The sequence below is a fragment of the Balaenoptera borealis genome, assembly GCF_965194805.1.
Source record: "Balaenoptera borealis genome assembly, chromosome: 20".
NCBI lineage: Eukaryota > Metazoa > Chordata > Mammalia > Artiodactyla > Balaenopteridae > Balaenoptera > Balaenoptera borealis.
In genome coordinates, this window is record NC_138879.1 from 50,281,972 (window position 1) to 50,298,370 (window position 16,399).

The 16,399-nt window shown below is 48.4% G+C and overlaps 1 long non-coding RNA gene across 1 annotated transcript; it reads left to right on the forward strand.

Moving 5' to 3' along the window:
• The first annotated feature begins 4,489 nt into the window (after positions 1-4,489).
• Positions 4,490-14,426, forward strand: LOC309617911. Its single transcript, XR_014238187.1, has 2 exons — positions 4,490-5,384; positions 7,433-14,426. It is a non-coding gene; the product is annotated as an uncharacterized lncRNA (long non-coding RNA).
• Positions 14,427-16,399: the final 1,973 nt, after the last annotated feature.

The window sequence follows — 16,399 nt, forward strand, 5'->3', positions numbered from 1 at the left end:
GGCCCGGGTTCCATCCGTGGTTGGGGAGCTAAGATCCCACAAGCTGCGTGGTGCCTCGGCCCCGCCACCCCCCCAAAAAAAATCTGGGACAGATATTGCCAACTTGCTTTCCAAAAAGGCTGTGCCAATATATATTCTCAAGAACTGTGCATGAGGACTTCCCTGGTGGCGCAGTGGTTAAGAATCCGCCTGCCAATGCAGGGGACACGGGTTCGAGCCCTGGTCCGGGAAGATCCCACATGCCGCGGAGCAACTAAGCCCGTGCACCACAACTACTGAGCCTGCGCTCTAGAGCGCGCGAGCCACAACTACTGAGCCCGTGTGCCACAACTACTGAAGCCCGTGCGCCTAGAGCCTGTGCTCCACAACAAGAGAAGCCACTGCAATGAGAAGCCCGCACACCGCAACGAAGAGTAGCCCCCGTTTGCCGCAACTAGAGAAAGCCCACACGCAGCAACAAAGACCCAATGCAGCCAAAAAAAACAAAAAAACAAAAAACTGCATGAGGCTATATTCTCACATATCCTGAATAACTCCGTATATAATCAAATTTCTCAATCATTGCTACTCTGATAGTTGCAAAATGCTATCTCATGATTTTCATTCTCATTTCTTTAAATTGCAAGTAACATTTATAATTTTTTCACATATTTATAATCCATTTGTGTATCTTTTTTGGGGGGGTAAACTCCTTTTTTCCTATTTTTAAGAGTTTTTTAAAAAGGCCTTTTCTTATTCACTTATAAGAACTCTTTATATGTTAAGGAAATTAGTCATTTGTTGTAAGAATATTTATAGTGTATGCTAAAATATGGTAAAACTCTGTTTATTCTTCTTTTTAATCCTCCCCACCTCCTGCCCCCAGCTATTATCACATATTTTTCCATAAGAATTTCTGAATCAGCTTCTCTAGTTCCAAAAAAAACTTGGTTGGCAGTTACCTCTCTGACTATCTCTCTGCTACTCGGCCTCACTTTCCAGGGTTTCCTGACCTCAGCACAATTGGCACTTCAGACCAAATAAATCTTTGTTGCAGGAAGCTGTCTGTGCACTGCAGGATGTTCAGCAGCATCCCGGCATCTATTCACCGGAGACCAGCAGCAACCCCGCACTTCCCACCCCCCATTGTGACAATGAAAAATGTCTCCAGGCATCCCCACATGTCTAAGAACCACTGACTCACTCTGATCTAACTACACAGGCCTCTTTGCTGCTCCTAGGGCACACCAAGTACACTCCTGCCCCATCACCTCCTTTAAATCTCTGCTCAAATGTTACTACTACTCAGCCTGTTTTAAATTATAACTCCCCACCCACCCCACACTCTCTATAATGTCTTTGATTTTTCTCTATTGCATTTTTCATCTAGTGTACTATATAATTTACTTCTTTAGTTCTTTATTTTGTTTGTCTATCTCTCTCCCATCTTTAAGACTGTAAGCCCCATGAAGGCAGGGATTTTTGCCTGTTTTGTTCAATCCTGTATTCCTTGTGCCTAGAACACACCTGGTACACAGTAATGGCTCAATACATATTAGATGACTCAATGAATCAGAATAGGTTTATAGATTAGATGAGAAATGACATCTTTATAATATTGATCCATCCTACACAACAAAATGTTATTTTTCCATATATTAAACTTTTATATCCCCCTGTAAAGTTTTCAAGTTTCTTACAAATAAGAAATACTAAATGTTTTTTGCAGTAAACATTTGCCCAGCCTGTTTTTTCCCATTTGTGGACTTCGGAAGCCAAAATACCTGACTCACAAGGGGTGAGGACAGGCTGCCAGCTGCTTCCCTGGCCAGTGACCCTTGGGCCTGGGGTCATGTCTAGAAGCCCTCGCTGTCTCTCTTCCCCATCACCCAGCCCAGAGGGCTTCCTCCTGGCAGGCCCTCCACCGGGGCTGATGGCACTCCCTAGGTATCCATCTCTGTCCACCTCCCTGAGGGGCGCCAGCTAAGGGATATTGAAGTGATATCGCTCAAGACAATCCCACTGTGTGGGGCCTCCCCAGAGACCCAAGGGCTCACCTCTGAGCTCTCGTGTGGGGCAGGTGACAGACACACTGAGGGTGACTTTCCTTTCCTGGCCAGCTCCCTAGCCTAACAGGAGGGGCCTGTGCTAGGGGACAGATTGTCCAGCAGAGTAGGGGTGTTGGAGAAGAGGCCTGTCCTTGACAGGCTCTGAGAGGAGAGAAAGAGGGGGCTTCCTTCCTGTTCTCTGTTTCCCCAGACCCTTCCAGATGGGCCCCTGCTCCCCACCTTGCACCACACTCCTGCCCAGGTCTGAAGTGTGGGAGTGGTGGTAAGACCTGAGGCACAGCCGAGCTCCGGACTTTCTCCCTGGGTGTGGTCTCTCGCCTGTGAAACAATGACCTTTCTATGGTCTGAGAGCTCTGGGCTGGGCACAGGGCGGGCACTTGGTGAAGCGGCTGCTCTTATGTTATCAGGCATCGCTGCCGCTCCCGGGGTCTCCTTTTTGGCAGGGCCTATGAGGATGCCCATCAGGACCACATGAGCCCCAGGTCCACCCCAAGGTCACCCTGACCAGATGGATCTCCAGATGGATCTGAAGCTGTGACTCGGTACCACCCGGGGGAGGAGTGAGACCTTTAGAAGCAATAAGCTTCAAAACGATTACGGGCCCCCCTCCTTTTGCGTAAGTCAACATAAAATAAGATGATGCTTGTGAGGTAAGCCCAGAGGCCTTGACCGCTGGTGTACAAAGTGCTGTGTGGCGTCCTGCCTGCCCTGCCCCCAGCCGGGCCTTACACTGTGCCTGGGACCTCCCGGGGGTGGGAGTGGGGCAGCAGCCCTGCTCAGAGCCCAGAGTGGAGCCGGTGGACAGGCCTGGGCTGTCTCAGAGGCCTGGCGGGGCCTGAAGCTTGCCGCGAGGCAGGGAGGCGGGGGGCAGGCTCCCGCCCGCTGTGGGGCTGCGGCAATGTCCCATGGTTCACCACTTCACATTTATAGCTCCAGTGCTTCTCAGCTTACTGTCCCTGCGGTGGGAGGCCCGGCTCTCTGGAAACCGCAGCTGTGGGTAGCTGGATGCCTGCCCAAGTGCTGAGCTGTGAGGGAGGCTCACAAGTTTCCCAGGACGGTGAGCCTCAGCCCCAGCCCCCGCCTCAGGCTTGCCCTGGCCTCTTCCTAGAATCTGGCTGGAGGCTGGGGGTAGCTGCCCAGGTAACGAGGGTCCCTCACCCTGTTAGCCCTCCGTGAGAAGCAGGAACCCTGCCAGAGAGAGGGGTGCTCCCTAAGGCTCCAGTGCGACTCTGGGACAAAGGGGCTGATGGAGGAGGTGAGGCTGAGCCAGAAGGAGGCTCACAGAACAGGGCTGGGGTGCTGGAGCTTGATTCTTTTTTTTAATTAATTAATTAATTAATTAAAGTTTGGCTGCGTTGGGTCTTCGTTGCTGCACGGGCTTTCTCCAGTTGCGGTGTGTGGGCTTCTCATCGCGGTGGCTTCTCTTGTTGCGGAACACGGGATCTAGGCATGTGGGCTTCAGTAGTTGTGGCTCACGGGCTTAGTTGCTCCGCAGCATGTGGGATCTTCCTGAACCAGGGCTCGAACCCGTGTCTGCTGCATTGACAGGTGGATTCTTAACCACTGCGCCACCAGGGAAGTCCCCGGAGCTTGATTCTTGATGAGCACACAGGAAGCATGGAGTTGCTGCTCTCCAATCCAAATTTCTCACCCTGCGAGAAATTCATTGTGGCGTGGCCCTCAGCAGACCCGTGCAGCAGGTCCGGCTCCATTTGGCCAGGGAGGGGTCTGAAGCTGGGAGACGGTGGGAGGTAGGCGACCTGCCTAGATGCTGGCAGCATCTAGAGGAGGAGGAGCCAGGCCCAGGCCCAGCACTGCGAGCCTGACAACAAAGCCCCATTCTCTTCACTGCACCATGCAGAGCTCGAGTTCTGTCTGAACTAGGGAGTGGGCCCCTGCTGGCTTGACAGAGACCTGGGAGGGGCAGGGCCTGGCTCCTGTGCCCCTCGCTGTGAAGCTGCCCGGCTCTGGCTCAGGTAAGGGGCTGACTCCCTGCTCTGTCCCTCCCCCACCCCCCAAGGCCTGGGCCCTGACAAGGGCAGGTCAGGGAACGAGGGAGGGAGTCCGGGCCCAGGCATGAGACAGCCCTCTGGGGCGTTTGGAAGCTCTCACCCTGCAATCGAGGGAAACCCCAGAGAGCAAACAAGGGAGGGGATGGGGGCAGGTAAGGCCATGATTACCAGGTGGGGTGCAGAGGGGCCCTGTGGGAAGGCAGGGCTCACCTTGGGGAGGTGAGGCAGGATGGCAGTTACCTAAAAACAGAGCTGATTTTCATAGAAATAGAACACCTACTGGGTGTGTTTCTTTTTTAAAGTTAGGTTTTATTTTGGTGTTCCCTTCCTCAGCAAACATCCCTGGCACGCCAGCCCTCGGTGGTTTCAGCCTGGTGACTTGGGCGGCTGGCTGGTTCAGGTCATGGTGCCCTTTATCTGGGACTGTGAAGCAAAGAGCAATTCAGTTCTACATTTACTGACCCCTGCTAGATGCCTGCTCTGTGCTGAGAGACAGGGTCACAGGGAGAATCGGCTTCCATCCCTGCCCCCCAAAGGTGTACCCACGTAAACAATCCTCCTACTGATTGTATAGGAGCAGACGGGGTTAACTCAGCTTGTGTGAATCAGGAAAGCCTTCCCAGCATCTATCCTAGGCATAGTTTTGAAGGATGAATAGTTTTTCAGACTCTCCTTTTTTCTTGCAACAAACAGCAAGCAGGCACTTCCCTGGTGGCGTAGTGGTTAAGAATCTGCCTGCCAATGCAGGGGACACAGGTTCGAGCCCTGGTCCGGGAAGATCCCACGTGCCGCGGAGCAACTAAGCCCGTGTGCCACAACTACTGAGCCTGAGCTCTAGAGCCTGCGAGCCACAACTACTGAAGCCCACACTCCACAACTACTGAAGCCCGCGCGCCTAGAGCCCGTGCTCCACAGCAAGAGAAGCCACTGCAATGAGAAGCCCGTGCACCGCAACAAAGAGTAGCCCCCGCTCGCTGCAACTAGAGAGAGCCCGCGAGCTGCAATGAAGACCCAACACAGCCATAAATAAATAAATAAATAAACCCCCCCCCCCCAAAAAAACCCAAACAGCAAGCAGCCACTATGTGCCAGGTGTCAAACTAGTAACAAAGAGACAGGACACAGGCCCTGCCCCGAGAAGTCTAGTAGGAGAGTCATGTGAATGGTGACAATAACGTCTTAAATGTCAAAATAGAAGTACAAGGTGCATCAAAGGCCTGAGGAAGGAACTGTCCGTTCTACGGTGGGACACGAGAGCAAGGGTCTGTGCAAGGAGCTGGCTGAGGCGAGGAGCCGTGTGCTGCAGAAAGTTGTGCTAAGGCAGGTACTGGGATTGGGCTTTCTTGGGCCCAAGTGCTTAGCAAGTTGCCGGGGGTGTGAAACCACCAAGCAGCAGCTGGGAGCAGGCCTGGTGGTTTCAAGCAAGCTGCCTATGGACGAGCCGTGTGATCTGGGGGCGTCTGACAAGTGGGTTCCAGCTCCCACCCCTTCACATATGGCCTGGGTGGCCTGGAGCCCCACACTTTACCTCTCCGCGCTCCATTTCCTCACGTCTAAAGAGATGATTACGAGATGTGAGGAAATGGGATGATACCTGTGAAGGCCCTCTGACAGAGCCCAGGCCTGCCTGCAGCTTATGGATGAACGGGAGCTGGCCTATCTCCCCCACAGGGCTCCCTGGAGGCAGGACTGGGTGTGAGGGGCCACGTGGAGGAAGGGGCAGTGGGGCTTCAGGTCTGTGAGGAGGGACCCAACCCCACTCTTGCTCTGTCAGGGGCGTCTTTGTGAGGCTGACAGGTGGTGTTCTTTGGTGGATCCCAAGATGGGGAGAGGGCCTTAATTAGCCTAGGCCTGGTTAGTCACAGGGGCTGCCTGTGTAAGCATGGCTGGCTTGTGCTCCTTTTTCTCGTCTTTTCTAAATTAGGCCCCTTTGAGCAATGGCAATGCCAGCTTATCTGTGACAACTGTGCCCAATAGCCAGGGCTTTGCCTATCTGACCCTGGGACCCTCGTCAGGGTCTGGGGGAGAGCAGCATTCAGGAATCTTCTAGAGTGCAGAGGCTCTGAGATGGGTCTGACCAAGGGAGGCTGGCCTGCTCCAAGGATGGTGCTCCCTCAGCTCTCCAGGCCCCTGGCTCAGGCCTGAGGCTCAGGTTGGGCAAAGCATCACAAGTATCGGTGGTCTTTTCAAGAGCCCAGTGTTGACCTGGCCTTCGCGCAGGCTGCCCTGAGAGGGGCTCCGCCAAGACGAGCCTCATGAAAGGCCGGTTACCTGCCAGTGCTTGGCGTCTAAAATAGAATCTGCAGAAGCAGCAAAGCCTTTAATTCAATGTGTCTCAACAGCGGGTCGGTGTGCGGATAACTATGATCTGACTGGTCTTGAGTTATAATTACGGAGTCAGAATAAAAAATTACAGGCATTGTGTGGGCTTGTTTTAAATATAACGTAATCCATACCATCCTCTCTCTTATTTGCTAGATTTGAGGTGGAGTCTTTGGCCGTTGGCACAGGTTCTGCCTGACGTGTAGCAGATAAAAATGGCCCTTGCCCAGTGAAAAGGGCACAGGAGGAAGCCTCCCCAGACCCCTAATGTTCCCGACTGCCCACGGCCCATAACCCACAAGCCCACGTGCGCATGGGTCTGTGCAGGCCTCTTTGTTGTTCACAGTATCTGTGTGCTGCACCTCCCCAACCAACCTCCCTGTCGCCAGCCTCTCCCAGCCAGTCTACCAGAAACATCTTTGTAAAACACAGTCTTGAGGCTTAAGAACCCATTAATGGTGCCCCTCTGTCTACAGGGTAAATCCAAACTCCAAGTTCTTTCAGGTCTTGGCCCCAAACCACCTTTCAGCATCATATCTGGGAACGAAGAACAGCCAAAGAACAGAGGTGAAGGGCCCTAGGTTCCAACTGTGTAGGATTAAACTCAGGCTCCACGTTTCATGAGCTGAGTGAGGGACTGGGCAGGTTACCCCATCTGTGTGCTTTAGCTCCCCACTATCGTAGGTTGTGAGGATGGAATGAGATAACACACTCCTGGGGTGACCCCAGGCAGGTCTCTTTTCCTCACTGAGTCTCAGTTTATCTATTAAAAGGAAGCAACAGACTCACTGCCTTTCAAATAAGTAAATTTTTAAAAAAATGATATTTCTTCAGGTAGTTGTGTGTAGTGAGATAGGCATGTGTTTTTTTGTTTGTTTGTTTGTTTTAGGCATGTGTTATTGGTTCAACCTTTCTGGAAAGCAAAATAGAAAGACTAAAAACATGTTTATACTCCTATGAGTATGAATTTAATCTAAGGGAAAATTCAAATTGTGGACAAAGATTTATACTTAAAAGATGTTTACCTCAGCGGTTTTTTTTTTTTTTCAGTGTGTTTTTACATTCTTGAAAAATGAAAAACATAAATGCCCAACATTTGGATAATAGTAAGTATTTATGGTGTGTCCACTCAAAACTCTTATTCAGGAATTAAAAGTGTTTATGAAGAATATTTCATTATGTTGAAACAAACAACCCAATCCAAAAATGGGCAGAAGACCTAAATAGACATTTCTCCAAAGAAGATATACAGATTGTCAACAAAACACATGAAAGAATGCTCAACATCACTAATCATTAGAGAAACGCAAATCAAAACTACAGTGAGGTGGTGGGATGAATTGGGAGATTGGGATTGACATATATACACTAATATGTATAAAATGGATAACTAATAAGAACCTGCTGTATAAAAAATAAATAAAATTCAAAAAAAAACCAAAACAAAACTACGGTGAGGTATCACTTCACACCGGTCAGAACGGCCATCATCAAAAAATCTACAAACAATAAATTCTGGAGAGGGTGTGGAGAAAAGGGAACCCTCTTGCACTGTTGGTGGGAATGTAAATTGATACAGCCACTGTGGAGAACAGTATGGCGGTTCCTTAAAAAACTAAAAATACAACTACCATATGACCCAGCAATCCCACTACTGGGCATATACCCTGAGAAAACCATAATTCAAAAAGAGTCATGTACCACAACGTTCATTGCAGCTCTGTTTACAATAGCCAGGACATGGAAGCAACCTAAGTGTCCATCAACAGATGAATGGATAAAGAAGATGTGGCACATATATACAATGGAATATTACTCAGCTCATAAAAAGAAACGAAGTTGAGTTATTTGTAGTGAGGTGGATGGACCTAGAGTCTGTCATACAGAGTGAAGTAAGCCAGAAAGAGAAAAACAAATACTGTATGCTAACACATCTATATGGAATCTAAAAAAAAAAAAAAAGGTTCTGAACAACCTAGGGGCAGGACAGGAATAAAGATGCAGACGTAGAGAATGGACCTGAGGACACAGGGAGGGGGAAGGGTAAGCTGGGACGAAGTGAGAGAGTGACATTGACATATATACACTACCAAATGTAAAATAGATAGCTAGTGGGAAGCAACCACATAGCACAGTGAGACCAGCTCAGTGCTTTGTGACCGCCTAGAGGGGTGGGATAGGGAGAGTGGGAGGGAGACACAAGAGGGGATATGGAAATATATGTATACGTATAGCTGATTCACTTTGTTATACAGCAGAAACTAACACAACAATGTAAAACAATTATACTCCAATAAAGATGTTAAAAAAAAAAAAAAGGAAAAAGAAAAGAATCCGCCTGCCAATGCAGGGGACATGGGTTTGAGCCCTGGTCCAGGAAGATCCCACATGCCGAGGAGCAACTAAGCCTGTGCGCCATGACTACTGAAGCCCACGTGCCTAGAGCCCGTGGTCCACAACAAGAGAAGCCACCGCAATGAGAAGCCTTCACACTACAACGAAGAGCAGCCCCCGCTCATTGCAACTAGAGAAAGCCTGCGCGCAGCAACGAAGACCCAACACAGCCAAAAATAAATTAATTAATTAAAAAAAAAAGAAACAGCTGAGTGTTAAGAATATTAGATGAAAGGGTAGAAAACTTGATGTTTGAGTTCCTGTCTGGCTTTTAACAATCTCTTGGATTCCAATGTGCTAGGACCATCCATGGAGTCTGAGAGGTGACTGCAGGAGCCCAAACTCTCAAGGCCTGTCTGCCTCCGTGACAAGTGGCAGCAGGCAGGTCCGGAGCCTGGATTCAGCAACCCACCAATCACGGGGGTTCATCAAGGGCACCTGCACAGCTTCCCTTGAGGTCAGCTGCCTTTCTGAAATCTTCCCAAGTGCCCATGAACCTTCAAGGCCATTGGAAGTGGAGCAGTGTGCCAGCCCCCTGTCCCTGCCACACTATGGAGTGCTGGGGGCTCCCTATCCACTTGGGGCCAAGTGGGTTTTCTGCCTGAGAGGTGAGCTCTTTCTGCCACTTCAGGCAAGGGGCTCGCTGGAGCAGGAAGGCAGGTCAAGCTGCTGTCACCGCTGTGGGCCCCTCTGCTGTCCACACGTCTGGACTCTGGGGGCCCCACTCACTGGCTCTGTCAGACCACATATTCCCAACTGCCAGGACATGCAGGTCTGTTTGGCGAGTTGTCCTGAGGCTGGAGAGCCTGGAACACATCACTGGAGGAGATCCCTGACGGACAGCCTGGTCATTACCAGCCGTTTCTCGGGAGGTCAGCCCAGATGAGCCCCCGCTCGAAGGAAGGGCCTCGTCTGAGTTCACTGGGGAGGGAGGCCTTAGAGGCCAGGGGCCAGTGTCCAGGTCCAGCCAGCAGCTTGTCAGGGCTCATCTAGGACCTTCACAAATCAGCCACATGTCTGCCCAGTTAGAAACCAGAGAAAGACAGGATTCAGAGGCTGAAAGACGAGACAGACAGGCTTAGAGAATGAGGCCGACAGTCAGTGAGAGGCAGGGAGGTGGAGAGAGACAGACACACAGGGCCGGCGACGCAGCAGGAAGGCCATCGCAAGAGAGGACCAGTACCTATGACAGGCTCACCCTCGATGCAGTCAGGGAAACGCACACTGGAGTAGCGATGCGCCACTCCACACCGCCGAAATTAGCACACATTAGGAAATGATAACATCTCATGCTCCCATGGCTGTGGAAAAAGCTGCTTAAACACACTGTCAGTGGCCCCATAAATAAGCACAGCCTTTTAGGGAAGGAATTGGGCAATACGGCTCTAGAGCTATTTAAACGTTCATCCCATTTCCCGTGGTAATTCCACTCCTGGGAATGGATTGCAAGGAAATAATTCAACAGAAAAATAACAGCTTTGTACATAAAAGATGATGAGTGCAGTGCTATCCACATGTCCAACATGCTATAGTATGGCCGCTGTGAATATTTTTGCAAATAGGGAATACGAAGACCATGGTATGTGCAAATAAACAAAAGTAAAACTATCTGTACATAAAAAGTAATAATTACATAAAACAGCCACCTGGATGCTTGGGCGGCCCGCCGTAGCTGGTGAACAGTGCTCCTTGACTCCCGACACACTCCTGTCTTCCCAAGGGACCTACCCTGCCGCTCCCTGTCTGGAGCTCTCCAACCACGAAGCCTAATCCGCAGACCTCAGACTGGTTGGGAGACAGTCTCAGCTGAGGCTGCCCACCTGGCCAGCTCACTCTGGTGGCCCCAGGGAGTCTGGGTGATGCCCGCTGAGTCACTCCAAGGTTATGACCAAGAAGCCAAACCAGAAGAGACATGGTAGAGTTGGATCTTCATTTAAGAAAAGTGATAAAGTGATTTTGCAGGCTCTGCAGTGCCTTGCTATTTGCAAGCCCAGCAATCTGTTTAAGCCAGTTCAAGTCCGGACTCCCAGCTGAAGCATCACGGGGTGAAGGCAATTTATAACAGACTGAAGGCAAAGGGAGGGAGGGATTGTGGGGTCACCCCTCCTGGCTTGCCCCAACGGTAGGCACAGATCTGATTCTGAACTTGAATCTTCCCGTTTATGTCTTCCCCTAGCTCCTGGAGGCCATCTCAGAATCACTGGGCGGGATTTCAGTAAATCATGGGTGAATAAAAAGAAGGGGAAACGACCATGTAGTAGTATATGAGTGAGCGTCTGTCACCAAACAATTCTGTCTTTATTCAAAGTCTGTATGGCTTTCCAAATGTGCCCTTAATTGTGCTCTAGAGAAGCTACACTCCCTGATTACTGCCAGGGGATGCCCCTGCCTTACAGGGGCTGAGAACATTCAGTGATCATGCCTGTGTCCAGACACACCTAACCTTGTCCATTCGGTCTAGGCATAGTTACTGAACACAAAGAGGCTCTGTGATAGTCCCTGTCCTTGATGTGCTTTCAATCTCATGGGAGAGACAGGAGTAAACAATGAGGAGTAATTTAAAGAGCAATCACGTGGGTGCCGTAAAAAGAGGGAGCTGCAGTGGGGAGTGACAACACTTAGGAAGTGGGCTCAGGGTGGGGTGGAGGACCAGGCCAGGCTCCTTGGGGAGGTGGAAATGCAGCAGGGCCTTGAGGACAGGCTGGATTTTACCTGGCAGAAGGATCATCAGAGGGCCAAGGGTAAATGTGAGAGTTCACCTGGCCTCCCCCAGTTCCTCACCCTTGAGCCTGCTAAAGACCTGGGCTCAGCACCAGCCAATCCTGCCCAGACTGACAGAGGGCAGTGGCAGTCTCAGTCTGAGCCCAAACTGCTGAGGGTCCTGAAATTCATCCTGACCATTCATTCATTCACTCACTTATGTTTACCACAAACACGTATTACACACCTGATCTGTGCTAGGTGTCATTACAGGCTTTTGGGGATCTAGTGACAAACAAGTCAGGGTCCTTGCCTTTCCAGTGGGGAACACAGACAGTAAACAAGCAACGAATAAAATAAATTCGCATTGTGGTAAGTGCTACGGAAAAATGTGAAATAAGGGTTGGGGGTATTTAATCAGTAAAGTCAATGTTTTATGTAACACCTAAATGATGTGAAGAGGCAAATCATTAAAAATCTGGGGAAGAGCATTCTAGGCAGCATACATGGAAAGTGCCAAGGCCCTGAGGCAGGAATAAACTTGGCATATTTAAGGATTAGCATGAAGGCAAATAAAGTGAAAAGGAATTGGGGGTAAGGGGAGTGATAGGAGGTGAGATCAGAGAGGCAATGGGGAGCCTGGCCTGGTCATGGTGTTGCTTCCTGGGAATCATAGCACCTCTTGCATCACAGCCAGGCTCCTGCCTTGAGTTAAAGGTCTCAGGATTGGACGCAGGCCCTGCACACGAATGTGCTTGACAGGGTGCTGGTACATGACACACCCTCATCCAGAAGTGCCCACTTGGTCACACAAGGACAATGGATAAGCCACACCTGGTGTATCGTCCTCACAGAACACTAGGTCCTGCAGCTGCTTTGGTTTCACCTTCTCCCATTCCTATGTTCCCGCTCTTGTTCCTTCAGGGAGTGGCGCTGGAGTCCCAGCATAAGTTGGAAACAGGTCCCAGAAAGTGTGCTTTTAGGAGTGAGTACAGGCACAAAGCGGCTGTAGCACAGAGTGCCTAGAGGGACCTGGTGGCACAGACGCCAGAGAACTGAAGGCCAGGCCAGGCGTAGCACAGGAGGTGCAGGAGCACTGAAAGTGTTTGAGGAAGAGGGGAACGAAAAGAGTGAAATGTGTTTCACAAAACATAATTTTGGTAGCATGTTGGAGATGGATCAGAAGAGAGAAAAGGAAAACCAGGCAGAGAGATGACAAAACTCTGAACTAAGGCAATGGCTGGTCTCAAGAGACAAAGCAGACAGATCCACTGGACTGACTTGTATGAGGCTGTAATAGTGAGAAGTCAGAGGTAACAGATTTCTGCCCGGCAGCTGGGCAGATGACGTTATTCACTGAGGAAACACAGGCAGAGGTGTGTGGGAATATGCCCAAAACTATGGGGTGGAGTTGGGACAGGAGGCAGATGGGCCAGTTTTGGACATTTTGAGTAGAAGATGAACCTAGGCCATCAAGAGCAAGATGTCCAGGCCAGTTGCTCAGGAGAGAGGTCTGGGTGGGAAGGCCATCAGCACTCAGGCAGCAGTTGGCACCATGAGTGCTGGGGTGAGGTAGGCACAGTGAGAAAAGAAGGCTGAGGAAAGAACTCTGGGGACCACTGATATTTGCAGGGTTTCAGGGGCAGGGAGAGGACTCAGTGAAAGAAGACTGGGCCAGAGTGCAGCTCATGGAAGCCAATGGGGGAGAAAATTTCCAGAAGGGGATGGTCCTTGGGGTCAAATGCAACAGAAGGGTCAGGGAGGATGTGGACCAAAGAGGCCACTGGATATGACACTGGGAAGAGCAGGAAGAGACTTTGGGAAGGCTCTCTAGCCCTCTCTCGTCAGCAAAAGCTAGTGGTTAAGAGCACAAGCGCAAGCGTTAAGAGCACAGGTAGGGGAGCCAGCCTGGGTGTGGGTCTTGGCTCCTCTTCTTCCTAGCTGGTAACCTGGGGTAAATCACTTAACCTTTCTATGCCCCAGTGTCCTCATCTACCTCCTGCAGATGTGAAGAAAGCAGGAGTGCTTTGAACGGTGCCTGGGGGAGAGTGAGTGCTCAACACGTGCTGGGTGCTCTCCAATAATCAAGGCGAAGGGAATGTGAAACACGAAGAGTGTTCCCTTAAATCAGCGTGGGCACATAACATGAAGATACTTTGATTTTCCAAGATGAACACGGCTAGGGCCCAATCCCGAATCACAGGGCCTTCGTCTGAGAAACACTAGACACCGAAGCATCCCCAGGGTATTTTGAAAGTCCAGAGATGAGAATCCAATCTGGGGATGGAAGACGGGAAGTGGCTGCGGCGGTGCCACCTGGAGTGTCCCGCCGTAGGGGGGGACCAGGGTGCTCGTGGAGCTCCGGTCGCTCTCAGTAGTGGTCACCCCTGAAGGCCAATGAGCTGGACTTTCTGTTAACAATTGTCACCTTAGGCCTGGCCTCAGGCCTCTGTGCCGCTTGGCATTCCCTTGAGGTTTCTGCTGGGCTAAGGATCAGCCTTTGCTGCCGTGCGGGGATTGCCTGACCTCTGCTGTCCACTGTCTGTCATGGCACAAACTCACAGGACGCACTTTTCTCCAACTTTCTGGACAGCGACTCTCAGTATTAACATATTTACACCGTGACAACACAGAAAAGTTTCACAAAGCAATGCTTACCTTTACCATGTGTGAACGCTCTGATATATTCTGTATTTTTCTATTTTTATTTCATTAATAAGAAAAATGCTGATTACAATCCACTAAATTGATGTCACAGCCCCAGGCTTTCTCAGGGAGTTCAAAAAACATTCACTTAAGGAACTAAATTAATGCCTTGTTTCCCAAACATCAGTCAGTGTATTCCACACTACTTTCAAACTTCTGGCCACACCCAAGGCCGATTGTTTATGGACTCTGATTATTTTTTCTTTAAATCAATTCATTTAAACATTTAAAAATGCCTAGTATAGCTGAAGTAAAATATTGGTGAAATAACAAGTTTGAGGGTTAGTTATATTTTTTTATCTAATACACACTGAAATAAATATTTACTTATCAAAATAAAAAATTTTTCCATACCTCCTAAAATCCTCTTGCACACCAGCAACATTTGCATTCCTCACTTTGGGAATCACAGATCTAAAGATTGGTCCAAACATCTCATTTTCAGTGGGGGCAGTGAGGCCCAGAGGGGTGAATTCACTTATCCGAGGTCTAGTTTTTCAGTCAGTGGGAAGGTCAGTCTGGTCAAAGGAGGGAAGAAAGAAAATAAAGGAAACTTGAGATCTCTAGGCTGCCCCTGGCCAAAGTCTTATCAGTCTTATCACTTTTGGAGAGAGGCCCTACCCTGTCATCTCACCAGAATCCAGGTATCAGTTTATAGTTACCTTGGCAGAACCATTTTAAGACCTGGGTCTTAGATATTCTTATTTTTGGAGGTCCTGATCCGTATCTTATCACATATATTACAATGTGCGCACACTGGCACGTATTAATTTCAATTTTGCTATTTGCTTCTTCTTGTATTTTGAAGTCAATGAATTTTTCAAGCTTCAACCGTTTTGGCAGGCCCTTACAAAGTTCACAACCCCTAGGGTTATAGCCTGCCATGCCTAATGGATGAAGTGGCTCTGGATGTAGTAAAGGAATCCGATCAACGAAGACACACTAAGGAGCAATGTAATTACTTTAGCCCTTTCTCCTGGTATCTTTAAAGGGTAATGTGGACAGGCCACTGACAACTAAATGAATGAGTTTTCAGTGGCAAAATCTTTGCTGTTCTGAGAGACCGGTGGGGGCAGTGCCACTGCAGGTAGGCTAAGTGCCATGTGACTGGCAAGACGTTCTCACTCTGTGCCTCAGTTTCCTTATTAAGTAAAACAAACGGATTAGACTACATTGATGATTTTCAAAATATATTTCAAAAAGGAGGGCAAAATCAAGACTTTATTGGACATATAAAAACTAAAAGAATTCATCACCAGCAAAGCTGCACTAGAAGCAATGATTAAGGAAGTCCTTTAAGCAGAAGGAACATGCTACCAGATGGAAACCTGGATCTATACAAAGGAGTGGAGAGCATCAAAACTGCTAACTATGTGAGTAGAGCTTTTAAAAGTTATCACTTAAAATTCTTCAAAAGACAATCAACTGAATATTTAAAATAGATAACCAACAAGGACCTACTGTAAAAAAATTAAAAAAAGAAAGACAATCGACTGTTTAAAGCAAATATGCTAACAATGTACTGTGGGATTTGTAACATGTATAAGTAAAATGTATGACAACAATAGCAAATAAGTCAAGAAAAACAGAAGCATACTCTTGTAAGATTCTTATACTATGGGTCAAGGAGTATAATATCATGTTAAGGTAGAATATGAAAAGTCAAAAAATGTATATATAAACCCTCATGAAACTACTAAAATGAAAAGAGTGAATAAGCCCACAAAGGAGATAAAATGCAATAATTAAAAGTACTAAATTAGTCTTAAAAAAAAAAGGAAAAAAGGGAACAAAGACCAGAGAGAACAAATATAAAACAAACAGCTAGATGGTAGATTTAAACCCAGCCACATCAATAATTACAGAAAATATAAATTGTCTAAACTTCCCAAGTAAAAGGCAGAAATTACTAGGATTAAAAAAAAAACCAACCAAGATCCAACTATAATACTAACAACAAATCTACTTTAAATAAAAAGACACAAATAGGTTGGAAAAAGATGCACCATCTTAACGATAATCAAAAGAAAGCTAGAGCAGCTATATTAGTATCAAATAGATAGATTTCAGAGCAAAGAACATTACCAGAGATAAGGTTATTTCACAATGATAAAGGGGCCAATTTATCAAGAAGCCATGATGATGCTAAATGTTTCTGCACTTAATAACAGAGCTTCAAAATAATAATGTTTTTGGAGTCTCACAGGAATGAGTGCT